Genomic DNA, 16033 nt, shown 5'->3' on the forward strand with positions numbered 1-16033 from the left:
TCATGCTTTAGTTTTTGCTTGTTAGCAGGAATCATTTGGATAGAGTTATGGTCAGATTTGCCAAATGGAGGGCGAGTAGGGGCTTTGTATGCATCTCTGTGTGTGGAGTAAAGGTGGTCTAGAGTTTTTTTTCCTCTGGTGCACATGTGACATGCTGGTAGAAATTAGGTAAAACGGATTTAAGTTTGCCTACATTAAAGTCCCCGGCCACTAGGAGCGCCGCTTCTGGATGAGCATGTTCTTGTTTGCTTATGGCCTTATACATTTGGTTGAGTGCGGTCTTAGTGCCAGCATCGGTTTGTGCTGGTAAATAGATGGCTATGAATAATATAGAAGAGAACTCTTGGTAGATAGTGTGGTCTACATCTTATCATAAGGTACTCTACCTCAGGTGAGCAATAACTTGAGACTTCTTTATTATTAGACATCATGCACCAGCTGTTATTGACAAATAGACACACACCCCCGCCCCTCGTCTTACCAGACGTAGCTTCTCTGTCCTGCCGGTGCATGGAAAATCCCGGCAGCTCTATATTATCCATGTTGTCATTCATTCACGACTCTGAAATATAAGATATTAAGTTGTTAATGTCCCATTGGTAGTATAATCTTAATCGTAGGTCATCCATTTTAGTTTCCAATGATTGCACGTTGGCCAATAGAACGGATGGCAGTGGGAGTTCTCACTCGCCTACGAATTCTCAGAAGGCAGTCCAACCTCCGCCCCCTTTTTCTCAGTCTTTTCTTCACCCAAATGACCAGGATTTGGGTCCATTCCCAAGGGTAATCGCTGTTCTGATGTCCAGAAGATATTTTCGGTCGTAAGAGACGGTAGCAGGAACATTGTGTACAAAATAAGTTAACCTGTTATGGCTAGGGGGCAGTATTTTCACGGCTGGATAAAAAACGTACCCGATTTAATCAGGTTACTACTCCTGCCCAGTAACTAGAATATGCATATAATTATTGGCTTTGGATAGAAAACACCCTAAAGTTTCTAAAACTGTTTGAATGGTGTCTGTGAGTATAACAGAACTCATATGGCATGCAAAAACCTGAGAAGATTTCATGCAGGAAGTGGCCTGTCTGACATGGTGTCGTTCTTCTTGTCTCTGTTTATTGAAGAGTGAGGATCTTAGCTGTCCCGTGACACTTCGTACGGCTGCCATAGGTTCTCAGAAGGCGGCAAAACGCTGAATCGTGGCTTTGCAGGCTCTGGCTGAAACAAAGTAGCGCGTTTGGGTAGTGGCTGGTTACAGTACTGTGAGACTCAGGCTCGTGCCCGCGTCGACCGAAAGCTTTGTTTTCTTTCCTCTGTTTAGCTAAATGGACATTCCCGGTCGGAATATTATCGCTTTTTTACGAGAAAAATGGCATAAAAATGGATTTTAAACAGCGGTTGACATGCTTCGAAGTACGGTAATGGAATATTTAGATTTTTTCTGTCACGAATTGCGCCATGCGCACAACCCTTCTTTACCATTCGGATAGTGTCTGGGACGCATGAACAAAACGCCGCTATTCGGATATAACGATGGATTATTTTGGACCAAACCAACATTTGTTATTGAAGTAGCAGTCCTGGGAGTGCATTCTGACGAAGACAACAAAAGGTAATCAAACTTTTATAATAGTAAATCTGATATTGGTGAGTGCTAAACTTGCCGGGTGTCTAAATAGCTAGCCCGTGATGCCTGGGCTATGTACTTAGAATATTGCAAAATGTGCTTTCACCAAAAAGCTATTTTAAAATCGGACATATCGAGTGCATAGAGGAGTTCTGTATCTATAATTCTTAAAATAATTGTTATGCTTTTTGCGAACGTTTATCGTGAGTAATTTAGTAAATTGTTAGCAAATTCCCCGGAAGTTTGCGGGGGGTATGCTAGTTCTGAACGTCACATGCTAATGTAAAAAGCTGTTTTTTGATATAAATATGAACTTGATTGAACAAAACATGCATGTATTGTATAACATAATGTCCTAGGTGTGTCATCTGATGAAGATCATCAAAGATTAGTGCTGCATTTAGCTGTCTTCTGGGTTTTTGTGACATTATATGCTAGCTTGAAAAATGGGTGTCTGATTATTTCTGGCTTGGTACTCTGCTGACATAATCTAATGTTTTGCTTTCGCTGTAAAGCCTTTTTGAAATGGGACAGTGTGGTTAGATAAAGGAGAGTCTTGTCTTTAAAATGCTGTGAAATAGTCATATGTTTGAAAAATTGAAGTTTTTGTATTTTTGAGGAATTTGTCATTCGCGCCACGCCTATCATTGGATATTGGAGCAGGTGTTCCGCTAGCGGAACGTCTAGATGTAAGAGGTTAAAAAATAAGTTACAAACAATGCAAAAAAACTAACATAGCACAGTTGGTTAGGAGCACGTAAAACGTCAGCCATCCCCTCCTGCGCCATTCTACACATACGGAATCATGCAGTAACCAAAAAAGTGTTAAACAAATCAAAATATATTTTATATCTGAGTTTCTTCAAAGTAGCCACCCTTTGCCTTGATGACAGCTTTGCACACTCTTGGCATTCTCTTAAACCAGCTTCATGAGGTAGTCACCTGGAATGCATTTCAAGAAATCTAAATATATTTGCCAAGAGTGCGCAAAGCTGTCAAGGCAAAGGGTGGCTACTTTGAAGAAACTCAAATATAAAATATATTTTGATATGTTTCACACTTTTTTGGTTACTACATGGATCCATATGTGTTATTTCATAGTTTTGATGTCTTCACTATTATTCTACAATGTATAAAATAGTAAAAATAAAGAAAAACCCTTGGAGTCCAAACTTTTGACTGGTATCGTATATCTCAGTTTTACACAGATTTTCAAACTGTCAGCAAAAGTCTATTTAATTCAGGGCTTGTGAAGTTATACCTAGGCTAAATATAAGCCTTCCGCAACCATAAGACCCACTAATGATGAAATAATTTTATCAAAATAGTTTAACCTGCTTTTTTCCCAGTAATCACTGATCTGGCTTTCAAGTTTATGAAAATGCCCTTTTTTGTTGCAAGTTTTACTAGAACCATTCATAATGCACAGTCACTAATAATGACTAAGTTCTTGTAGCAGGCATTAGGCTATATAAATCGCGTGCTAGTGCGTCGCCAGCTAATCTTTATATTTCAAGTTTAGCCAATTTGGATCTATTTTCTAACTAACAAGTTTGAACAGTTGAATTGTTATGAACACAGAAACCCAGCCTAAAACCCCAAACAGCAAGCAACTGTTTGACTTTCTCCAACTGTTTGAAAAGCATGTTAGCCTGTCCATTTGTTCAGATGTTGAAATCAAGTGGCCTACCTTATTTCACTGAATGACAACGCGTTGCCAATTCCTTATATAATTGTGTTATGCTTATAGCACATAGACTACATAGCTAGTATATTGCTACTAGGGGCACATCAATGTTCATTGAAACTCTCGTTTTAGTAGTGTCTGCTCTGCGTGCAATTTGAGTAGTTGAGACATCAGAAAAGTTTACTTCTCTATTACAGTAAAATAATGTCTCAATGTGTTTGTGTCCATATGACCGATTGTTGGACCAAACCTCAAATGCAAATTGCGAGTAGAAACCGCTTGTCAGAGAGGAAGATGTGATCTCTCAACTTTGTTGGTGTGAGAGGCAGGGGGAGTCGTTTGGTGTGTGTAAACCATAGAGGAAAATAAGGGAAATTTGTTTCTGTGGGTTTATTTTGGACCTAAGCTTGTCGCCTGCCTTCCCACCTTTGGGTCAAAGACTCCTATTATTAGGGTGGAGACATGCACTTCGTCACCATATGGAGATCTCTGGTGTAAATGGGAAGGATTGTCATGCAACTCTAACATGCAGGAGGGGTGAAGTCAGGCGCAGGAGACTAAGGTACGTGGAAAAAACATGTTTAATAAACACCAGTCCAAAAGTGCCATAAATACGGCAATATGGCACGGTACAATAATTCCCTCAAACCGAGTCGGGACGCAGCCCAGCAAACCCGTATGCCTAAACAACCGAACGGCAGAGGAAAACCCAAATCCCCAAGCTACAAAAATGACACAAATAATCCCGCACAATCCCAAACCAAAACAGACAGACTAAATACCCCCACTAATGAACTAACTCAAAACAGGTGCTAACATAAAACAGACATCACCAAATGAAAATGAAAAGGAGATCGGTTGCAGCTAGTAGGCCGGCGACGACGACCGCCGAGCGCATCCCGAACGGGGAGAGGCGCCACCTTCTGTAGACGTTGTGACAAGGGTACGCAAAGCACAGAGGAGCGAAGGAGACGAGACCAAAAGTACATGAGAACAAGCTGACAAACGTTCATAAAAATGAAAAAAATTAAATGAAATTTGATTCTTGCGATACAGATTTTTGGAATATCGAAAAAAAACATACATTTTAATTAATCGAATTAATTCAAGATTTTGCCCAGCCCTAGATGCACCGGATCATATTACTGGACAGTAATCAAGATGGGACAAGATCAGTGCCTGAACTAGTACAGTTGAGTCAAAACACAAAACGCATTTTTATAACAGACATCTTCACAACAATTGTGTCAATATGGCCATTCTTCAATGGTCACACCCTTTCTGCACAATTCCAGTTGTTTAGGTCTAAGAGAATGCTTTGAACCAAATACAATGCTTTTGGTTTTAGATATATTTATGACCAGTTTATTGTTAATTACCCATTCTGACACTGACTGTAAAGCTTTGCTAAGAGTCTGTGAGCTCACTGGCTGCGGGTATGCAATCATCAGCATACATAGTCATTATACCTTCTTGTATGACATGTAGCAAATAATTTGTAAAAATAAAGAAGAGTAACAGCCCAAGTCAACTGCCCTGAGGGATACTGTACATATCTGATGTTAGAGAAACTTCCATTGAAGAATACTCAATGAGTTCTATTGGACAAGTAACTCACCAATCATGTTATGGCAGGTGATGTAACAAGTGAGTTTTTTCGATAACAAATTATGACCAAATTCAAGGAATCAATCCTTCTCTTTCAGTATTAGATCTTCAATACATAAATATGATGGTTCACTGTTCAATATTTTCATTTCTCTTCTCAGTTTGTCCACTTTATCTGGGTGGAGAGCTGGGCTCCCTGGTTGAGGGGATGGTCTTTCTGGGTGAGGTGATGGTATCTCTGGGCGGAGTACTGGCCACTCTGGGTGAGGTGATGGTCTCTCTGGGCGGAGTACTGGCCACTCTGGGTGAGGTGATGGTATCTCTGGGCGGAGTATTGGCCACTTTGGGTGTAGTGTTGGACACTTTTGGTGGAGTGTTGGGCTCTCTGGGTGAGGTGATGGGCTCTCTGGGAGGAGTGCTGAGCTCTCTGGGTGGAGTGCTGGTTTCTCTGGGTGGAGTGCTGAGCTCTATGGGTGGATTGCTGGACTCTCTGGGTGGAGTGCTGGTTTCTATGGGTGGATTGCTGGACTCTCTGGGTGAGGTGATGGGCTCTCTGGGAGGAGTGCTGGATGCTCTGGGTGGAGAGCTGGACGCTCTGGATGTGAGTCTGTGGTGTTTCTTATTTGCTGGCTTCTTTCTTCCCATATTGGCTGTGTACTTTAGCACCCTTGCAAAGACTTTTGGTGGATGTGGTCTTGCATGTGCCTAGGGTAGATGTCTTTGAGGTGTGCTAAAAAATACTTTAGGCCTTAGTGCACATTTTCTTTAGAGCTGTGCATTGTTTTCTAAAATAATATTGAATGGTACATCGCAGCGCGGGTAATGTGATGAAATTATAATTCTTCCAAGTGGCGCAGCGATCTAAGGTAATGCATCTCAGTGCTAGAGGCATCACTACAGACCCTGGTTTGATTCCAGGCTGTATCACAACCGACCGTGATTGGGAGTCCCATAGAGAGGTGCACAATTGGACCAGCGTCATCTGGGTTAGGGTTGGTCGGGGTAGGTCGTCATTGTAAAGAAGAATTTGTTCTTAACTGACTTGCCTAGTTAAATAAAGGTTAAATAAAAATAAATAAAATAAAATACATCTCTGTAGCCATAATGGCTACTTCTGCCAACGCTGGTGCCACGCTTTCTCTCATGTTCTTAGGTTGTTTGTTCCAGGGTGTTTTATTATTGTCTTTGCTCCTATTAGTGTCATTTGAAATTACTTTGATGGCACTGTAAGTCATGGGGGACCATATTTTTCTTACCTCCATGCCAGGTAGTAGTGCTCTTTCCCGTAGATGTTTGCCATTGGAGTCACAGAGAATGACTCGAATCCCAGGTTGTTCTTGGAGCTGAGCTGAGGTGAGGTGGGAGTATTGGTTGAGCTAGCAGAGGTGGTAGGGAGGTTGTTATTTGTTGGAGTGGGATTTTCTGGAGGAGGGTTGGTGTTGGTTGGAGAAGGATCTTCTGAAGGAGACTGGTTGGTGTTGGTTGGAGAGGAATTGGGTGAGGCGGGATCTCCTGGAGAGCTGGTGGGGGTGAGTGGGTGGAAAACAGGCGGAAGTGGGCTGGGGTTAGTGACCCTGGGTAGCTGCTCCTTCAGGGCCTGTGTGGTTTCCTATTTCCTCTCTGTTTTTCAGGGCCTGTATGGTTTCCTCTCTGCTCTTCAGGGCCTGAATGGTGTCCTCTCTGTTTTTCAGGGCCTGAATGGTGTCCTCTCTGTTTTTCAGGGCCTGTATGGTGTCCTCTCTGTTCTTCAGGGCCTGTATGGTGTCCTCTCTGATCTTCTCTGAACGCCTCTAACTTCTGATGCCAGTTTGTTTTCTATCTATCTATCTATCTATCTATCTATCTATCTATCTATCTATCTATCTATCTATCTATCTATCTATCTATCTATCTATCTATCTATCTATCTATCTATCTATCTATCTATCTATCTATCTATCTATCTATCTATCTATCTATCTATCTATCTATCTATCTATCTATCTATCTATCTATCTATCTATCTATCTATCTATCTATCTATCTATCTATCTATCTATCTATCTATCTATCTATCTATCTATCTATCTATCTATCTATCGCTTTAAAGGCCTAGTGCTGTGGATGTGGAGGGACATTTTTGGTGATATATTATGTTGGTATGAACACAGTAAAGAATAATGATGGTGATTTATAATTGTAATACTTCTCATTGAATCTGTAAGCCTAGTATAGTGTGTAATGATCTGTGATTGCTATAAACAGCCAGTGGGCATCCAAAAGGCAAATGTATTGTAGGGTAATTGACTTCTCTTTAGGATGGGTGGTATCCAGATTTTCATACCTTCATACAGTTCCTGTACCATACCGGGATACTGTATACTGTATTACCATCAGTGCACCCAAGGGGCGCTATTTCTTTAGAAATGTAAGAAATTCAATTCATGTAGGCAGCAAGGATCTTGATCCCTGTAACCAAAAAGCTTGATCTTGACATCTAGCCACTCAGCTAGCAAGTTAGCAAACCAAATGCATAGCTGGAGACCTGAGCTGGAGATAATTTATTTGCCACATCTTAGATAGTTAGCTTATAGTTATAACCAGTGGTGTAGCAAGCACCCCCCCTAGCTTTATTGCACCCCAAACCATAATATTTTTTTGTTACAAAATTGACGGTATTGAAAATCATACCGTCGGTATTCGAAAATATCCTGGTATATGGTATGTATGGTATACCGTCCAAGCCTGCTTCTCATACAATTGTATAGTGCTTTGTAAGTGTTTTGCTGTCCTCAATTCAAAAGTGTCCCTGTTATTTTGAACAACTTAACTGAATAAAATTTTCATATGAACTCACGTCATGGAAGGACCTGAATTTTTTATCAAGGTCCTTATCACATCGTGCCATATGTTTTTTTTGTCCTCTCTGTATACAAGTAGCTATGACGAGTTTCTTCCTGTGAGTGAATTCCTGCCTTGCGAAATGGCCAGCCTGAGCCATCACACAGATACTTCCTATTCACTCTTATCACATTCTTACCAGCAAATCCAGGAAATGGCTGTTTTTAGGTTTTCAACCCCATCCTTCCTCTCCTGTGCTCTCTTCACCATCTATTCTGAACCATTCTTTCCTTTTGAACTTGGCCTGTATTTCAAGACTTTTCATGACTTCACATTTAGGTTTTCCTCAGCGGAAATGCATTGAAATGGCCACAATGACAAGCACACAATCCAATTGATTGTGATCATAGTCACGCACACATATACTGCTTTTTTTAGCCTAGCCCACAGCGCCTGGGACTGGGGGGTTAGAGTGTGAGTGCAGTGGGATTTGGGCCTCTTCCCTCTGACCCAGTTCACATGCTCTCAATGTCTCCTAGCTCCTCTCTTCATAAGCACTAGAGAGGATCTGGTTAGCCCTACCCTTCTCACTCATGCATGGATCAACAGGGATACTGTTCCTTCACATCATCTCTTGATGGTACACTTTTCATTATGATGGTTGTTACTGGTTATGAAATTCCAACCCTCTGTCACATTAGCATTGACCAGATAAAAAGAAAAGAAAAACGCATCGTTAACACCATTTTTGCCTGAGATTTTGAATGAGTTTCCCTGTTAAATGACTGACACTTATTCTCAGTCAAGCGACATTTATTCTCTGTTCTACAGAGCATGTACATTTCTACTTCTCTGTCAATCAATACCCGTTTGGAGTGAAATTGAAAATACAAGCACTTTGCTCATCGAAATGTGTGAAACTACTTTTATCGAGCTGTGCAAGGGAGAGGATCTGTGCAGCAATATGTAGCAGCCACCTTAGTGATAGTGATGCAAGGTGGCCAATATCATTATCACCATTTTAATATCTCCTCCAGGCACTTGATCAATGACATGTTGTCAAGGGCATCTATCACTGTAAAGTGACCTCGCCGTCAACCGTCAGCAATATGTATGGATTAATTACCCTGCTTTATCACTCATACCTTCAAGCGCTTCATTTTGTCTCTTCACTTGTTTCGCTCCATCTCTCTTTACTTCTATCTGGATTTAGATCTGTCCTCTCTATCTCAAATATACCACCAATGAAACTACCACTAAACTAAATTGGGATTGTGCGGTGCAGTTTGTTCAATATAGATTTCAGCAAAACGTGTTGAGGGTGGACCTGGCATTGTTCTGAAAAAAAGCTCAGAGGAAGAGCATTTGACAGGACAACAAAGAGAATAGTTAATCAGATTTGTTTCTCTTTTTCATTTTTACATTTTTCACTGTTTTAGATTTCTTTCATTTTTGTGGTGTTGTTCCTCAAATCCTGTGCCAAGTGCAATATAAAAGGGAATGTGTTTAATCCAGGGATCTCCAACCCTGTTCCTGGAAAGCTACCTTTCTCTAGGTTTTCGCTCCAAACCCAGTTTTTACTAACCTGATTCAGCTTATCAACCTGCTAATTTTTAGAATCAGGTGTGCTAGATTAGGGTTAGAGTGAAAACCTACAGAACAGTAGCTTTCCAGGAACAGGGTTGGAGAGCCCTGGAATCTGTCACTAGCCATTGTCATCACTGGCTCCTAATGGGAAATCCACAAACAACAAACTGTGCCTAGTATTGTTTTCATAGGGCACAGAATCAAGCATGAATTTACACTGGAAACTCTGCTCTTTGCTGGCCCTTTCACACATTAAAACAAACACATAGTCACAGTCATCCATTCACATATAATACACTGAGAATACAAACAATTAAGAACACCTGCTCTTTCTATGACATAGACTAACCAGGTGAATCCAGGTCATAGCTATGATCTCTTATTGATGTCACATGTTAAATCCACTTCAATCAGTGTAGATGAAAGGTTAAAGAAGGATTTTTAAGCCTTGAGACAATTGAGACATGGATTGTGTATGTGTGCCATTCAGAGGGTGAATGGGCAAGACAAAAGATTGAAGTGCCTTTGAATGGGGTATGGCAGTTGGTGCCAGGCGCAAAGGTTTGTGTCAAGAACTATAATGCTGCTGGGTTTTTCACGCTCAACAGTTTCCCGCGTATATCAAGAATGGTCCACAACCCAAAGGACATCCAACCAACTTGACACAACTGTATAAAGCATTGGAGTCAACATGGGCCAGCATCCCTGTGGAATGCTTTCGACACCTTGTAGAGTTCATGCCCCTCAATATTAGGAAGTTAGGAAGTTCCTAATGTTTACTATACTCAATCAATCAAATCAATCAAAATAAAGCCCTTTTTACATTAGCCGATGTCACAAAGTGCTATACAGAAAACCAGTCTAAATCCCCAAACAGCAAGCAATGCAGATGTAGAAGCTCGGTGGCTAGGAAAAACTCCCTAGAAAGGCAGGAACCTAGGAAGAAACCTAGAGAGGAACCAGGCACTGAGGGGTGGCCAGCCCTCTTCTGGCTGTGCCAGGTAGAGATTATAACAGTGGCCAAGATGTTCAAACATTCATAGATGACCAGCAGGGTCAAATAATAATAATCACAGAGGGTGCAACAGAGGGTGCAACAGGCCAGCACCTCAGTAGTAAATGTCAGTTGGATTTTCATAGCCGATCATTCAGAGTTAGAGACAGCAGGTGCGGTAGAGAGAGAGAGTTGAAAACAGCAGGTCCGGGACAGGTAGCACGTCCGGTTAACATGTCAAGGTTCCATAGCCGCAGGCAGGACAGTTGAAACTGGAGCAGCAGCACGACCAGGTGGACTGCGGACAGCAAGGAGTCATCAGGCCAGGTAGTCCTGAGGCATGGTCCTAGGGCTCATGTCCTCAGAGAGAAGAGAGAAAGAAAGAGAGAAAGAAAGAAAGAAAGAAAGAGAGAGAGAGAGAGAGAGAGAGAGGAAGCAAACTTAAATTCACACAGGACATCAGATAAGACATATATAACAGACTGACCCTAGCCCCCCGACACATGCACTATTGCAGCATAAATACTGGAGGCTGAGACAGGAGGGGTCGGGAGACACTGTGGCCCCTTCTGACGATTCCCCCGGACAGGGCCAACCAGGCAGGATATAACCCCACCCACCTTGCCAAAGCACAGCCCCCACACCACTAGAAGGATATCTTCAACCACCAACTTACTACCCTGAGACAAGGCCGAGTATAGCCCATGAAGATCTCCCCCTCAGCAGTGTATTTATCCCTCTCATTTCCTTTCTGCATGATGGTATGGTGCCATGCTGTGCTTTGAGTTCCATTTTGCTGTAGAAGCTGCATGCTAACTCTACAAACTGGACAGTTTTATCTCAATCTCTTCATTCAAAGACTCAATCATCGACACTCTTACTGACAGTTGTGGCTGCTTTGAGTGATGTATTGTTGTCTCTACCTTCTTGCCCTTTGCACTGTTGTCTGTGACCAATAATGTTTCTACCATGTTTTGTGCTGCTACCATGTTGTGTTGCTACCATGTTGTTGTCATGTTGTGTTGCTACCATGCTGTGTTGTCATGTGTTGCTGCCTTGCTATGTTGTTGTCTTATAGGTCTCTCTTTATGTAGTGTTGTGTTGTCTCTCTTGTCGTGATGTGTGTTTTGTCCTATATTTATGTATTTAAAATGTTACAATTTGAAATCCCAGCCCCCCGCAGGAGGCCTTTTGCCTTTTGGTAGGCATCATTGTAAATATACAAAAAATCCTTAACTGACTTGCCTAGTTAAATAAAGGTTAAATAAAAAATACATAAAATAAAGATTGGTATTTGGCCAGAAGCAATAACAGCAGTACATGAATCCAAGTCGATTAAAATTAAAGTAGTTAGTGTGACTAAAATAGTGGCTATGATCTCATTGTCTGAGACTGATACAGTATTTGGTGTAGTTTCCAGGCATGCCAGTCTGATGGGCCATCTGGCTTTACTGTACAGTTTGAATGAAAGAGATTGCTTCCAATACCTGTCCAGTTAAGCCACTTAAACAGGATCCCTATCAGGTTCTGATGACTGGAAGGAGGAATAAACCAAAGGTTTACAAACCCTTGTGAAGATCAGTGTGTGTCCACCTTTACATCGGATATCATTTTCTCTTGTACTGTATGTCTCTTCCACAGTTCCACAGTTTACTTCTCTTTGTTTATGAACATATTCACAAGTTTTTCAGAGGTGACCAGCCCCTTTTTGTAGAGGAAAGACATTTGTGGCATGGTATACAGTCTCGGTCTGTTAGGTTGTCGCCTCTCGTCTCTACCCTGGGATGAAAGGACACTGATAGATATCCTGTGCTGGGTCTTCAGTCAGCCATGCGTGCTCTCCTTCACATTCCTCTGCTCGGAGGTCAGGTCCATTTGTGACGGTTATGAGCCTTTCAGGACTGCCTGTCCATCTTGAACGAGCTCTGTGAGCTGGTAGATGTCTTTTGTTTTGTATTTGTGCCGACCTCCGACTTCATAGTCTTAGTGTCAGTTACCATTATCTTTTATGTTTTGTGTGTGTCTGAGTTTCTGTAGATTAGAGTCATTTGATCTTGTTTTCCGATGGACAATAGGCCTACTATTTTCCTTACAATGTTGAATCATTTACCATTATTTGAAAAATGTGTTTCAGTTCAAACAGTAATTATAAGCCTACAGAACTCTTACAGATCATAATTGAATTACTGCTTCACATTTGAACGTGTATTTTCAACCGCACCACATTCAGGGCTATAAATGAAAGTGCTGAGATAGAGTACATGTGACAGGTTGACTTTGTAAGAGCTTCTACGTTCTAAGAGGCTGAGAGACAGTGTCATGGCCCAGGCAAATTCTCCAAATCCCTATTGAGGCTTGATGTGAGTTCATGGAATTCTCTCATTATTCAAAGGGATGGACTTCTCATCCTTAGCATACAGGCATAATAACCCTCTAATAAACTGCAATGAAATGTGTGGTTTCATTTTATACAAAGCGTCTCTGAGAGGTAGGCATTAGGCAGTGTTTTTCCTGTTTCCCCCCTTGTTTCACTAGTATGAATTAGCTTGGTTCTAAGATTTGTATTCAAGCCAAACAGCTTGCTTCACAGAAGGCAATAACATCTCTGGTTGAATATCTTTATAACACAATGGCACCCTTTCACTTCTTAGAATGAATGCAGGTCATCTGGGGCCTGTCCAGATGATGTAAAGCACGAGGTTTGCAGAGAGAAGTAATGATTTCAAGCACAAGGGAAGTAATGGAATTTCTGCAGTGTTATGAAAATGTAAATTGAGGGCCTGGGGATACATGGGTGCAAAGTACCTTCGAGACCAAATGCCCTAGGAACCCCAAAATCTAAAATGCCATTGTGAGTCAGAGCATACACAACAAACTGAAACACTGAGAGGTGCTTGCATTGCATGTGTTTACAACATGGTGCTGCTGTGTTTGCTGGCAGTGCTTTGCTTGGTTGGAGGACCGTGTTCATGAGTCATCATCTCTGCCCTGGGGCTCTGCAGCCAGATGATGGAGCAGATGTATTTCTTCTTGTTGTAGTTCCTCTAATATACCGTTAAGGCATCATTACATCTCTGTAAACATTTATTATACATCCGGAACCTTTCTAAATTCATATAATGGTTATGAATTCTTTGTTTTTTTACACCTCAGATTTTTTTGTCATTAGTCTGAAGTTGTCATTTACAGTTGAAGTCGGAAGTTTACATACACCTATGTTGGAGTCATTAAAACTCGTTTTTCAACCACTCCACAAATTTCTTGTTAACAAACTATAGTTTTGGCAAGTCGGTTAGGACATCTACTTTGGGCATGACACAAGTCATTTTTCCAACAATTGTTTACAGACAGATTATTTCACTTCTAATTCACTGTATCACAATTCCAGCGGGTCAGAAGTTTACATACACTAAGTTGACTGTGCCTTTAAACAGCTTGGAAAATTCCATAAAATGATGTTATGGCTTTAGAAGCTTCTGATAGGCTAATTGACATAATTTGAGTCAATTGGAGGTGTACCTGTGGATGTATTTCAAGGCCTACCTTCAAATTCAGTGCCTCTTTGCTTGACATCATGGGAAAATCAAAATACCTCAGAAAAAACATTGTAGACATCCACAAGTCTGGTTCATCCTTGGGAGCAATTTCCAAACGCCTGAAGGTACCACGTTCATCTGTACAAACAATAGTACGCAAGTATAAACACAATGGGACCACGCAGCCATCATACCGCTCAGGAAGGAGATGCGTTCTGTCTCCTAGAGATGAACGTACTTTGGTGTGAAAAGTGCTAACCAATCCCAGAACAACAACAAAGGACCTTGTGAAGATGCTGGCAGAAACAGGTACAAAAGTATCTATATCCACAGTAAAACGAGTCCTATATCGACATAACCTGAAAGGCCGCTCAGCAAGGAAGAAGTCACTGCTCCAAAACCGCCATAAAAAAGCCAGACTACGGTTTGCAACTGCACATGGGGCCAAAGATCGTACTTTTTGGAGAAATATCCTCTGGTCTGATGAAATAAAAATAGGACTGTTTGGATATAATGACCATTGTTATGTTTGGAGGAAAAAGGGGGAGGCTTGCAAGCCAAATAACACCATGCTTTGCTGCAGGAGGGACTGGTACACTTCACAAAATAGATGGCATCATGAGGCAGGAAAATTATGTGGATATATTGAAGCAACATCTCAAGACATCAGTCAGGAAGTTAAAGCTTGGTCTTCCAAATGGACAATGACCCCAAGCATACTTCCAAAGTTGTGGCAAAATGGCTTAAGGACAACAAAGTCAAGGTATTGGAGTGGCCATCACAAAGCCCTGACCTCAATCCAATAGAACATTTGTGGGCAGAATTGAAAAAGTGTGTGCGAGCAAGGAGGCCTACAGACCTGACTCAGTTACACCAGCTCTGTCAGGAGGAATGGGCCAAAATTCACCCAATTTATTGTGGGAAGGTTGTGGAATGCTCCCCGACACGTTTGACCCAAGTTAAACAATTTAAAGGCAATGCAACCAAATACTAATTGAGTGTATGTAAACTTCTGAACCACTGGGAACGTGATGAAAGAAATAAAAGCTGAAATAAATCATTCTCTCTACTATTATTCTGACATTTCACATTCTTAAAATAAAGTGGTGATCCTAACTGACTTAAGACAGGGACTTTTTACTAGGATTAAATGTCAGGAATTGTGAAAAACTGTATTTGGCTAAGGTGTATGTAAACTTCCGACTTCAACTGTACTGTACATACCAGCCCTACCCAAAGGGAAGAGGTGGGCAGGCCAGGTACTTGGCTGGCTGAGGGCACTACAGGGCAGGCGTACACAGTGCAGTACAGTGGGCACTGCTGAATGCTAAGCACGCCTTAAAAGAGAGCCCTTTGTCAGAATCCACCCCTGATGAATAGACTGCTCAGTATTTGAGAGTGTGTGGGATCTGTACAGCATTCTTCTCAAGTCATCAAGTCTGTTTGTCCATTTTAACCATTGCAATGCCTAATGGAGCAAATATCTTGACTAGAAAATATACTCTACTAATTCATGCAGGGGCTTATCCAAGACCCAGTGGAACAGCACACATTGTGGTGGAGGAATACTCCCAGACAACCCTCCCTCTGAACAGGCAGGCACCCCAGCTGTCAGTCTGAATTAGGCCAGGCCTTAGATCCCCACCACGGATCAGGACAGGACAGACTAAGTCCTCCGATAGGGAGTCAGAGTACAGGCGAAGAACGGGACGGCAGCTCCTCTCAGGATACAGTCAAGACAAAGTTTGCAGGTATGGGAAAGCTTATGAATGGGGATTTCACATGGTCTTTTGAAAGCTATTACAGTTCCTGTAAGCAGCTGTTTTTTAATGAAGTACTAACTGTCAAATTACTTACTAACTGTCGCTGTGTTTGATGAGTTTTAGAATAACAAGCACAGAGAGAGCATCCATTTTAGAACAGTCAAAAGCAGCTCGATTCTTGAAAAATGTGGAATCTGATTCTATTCTAGTGCCTTATTGGGATCATTTTATTCTTTCTTTCTTTCTTTCTTTCTTTCTTTCTTTCTTTCTTTCTTTCTTTCTTTCTTTCTTTCTTTCTTTCTTTCTTTCTTTCTTTCTTTCTTTCTTTCTTTCTTTCTTTCTTTCTTTCTTTCTTTCTTTCTTTCTTTCTTTCTTTCTTTCTTTCTTTCTTTCTTTCTTTCTTTCTCTGT

At 41.4% G+C, this 16033-nt stretch overlaps 1 protein-coding gene across 1 annotated transcript in view; it reads left to right on the forward strand.

The window, feature by feature from the left end:
- Positions 1-15362: 15362 nt before the first annotated feature.
- The window catches only part of LOC106583011 (ankyrin repeat and SAM domain-containing protein 1A), a 48220-nt gene continuing 47549 nt past the window's right edge, over positions 15363-16033 (forward strand). Inside the window, exon 1 of the mRNA XM_014166739.3 lies at positions 15363-15611. The gene's annotated coding sequence lies outside the window, so the exon portion shown is untranslated. The remainder of the gene's footprint in view (positions 15612-16033) is intronic.

Source organism: Salmo salar, chromosome 22 (genome assembly GCF_965601325.2).
Source record: "Salmo salar chromosome 22, fSalSal1, whole genome shotgun sequence".
Lineage (NCBI taxonomy): Eukaryota > Metazoa > Chordata > Actinopteri > Salmoniformes > Salmonidae > Salmo > Salmo salar.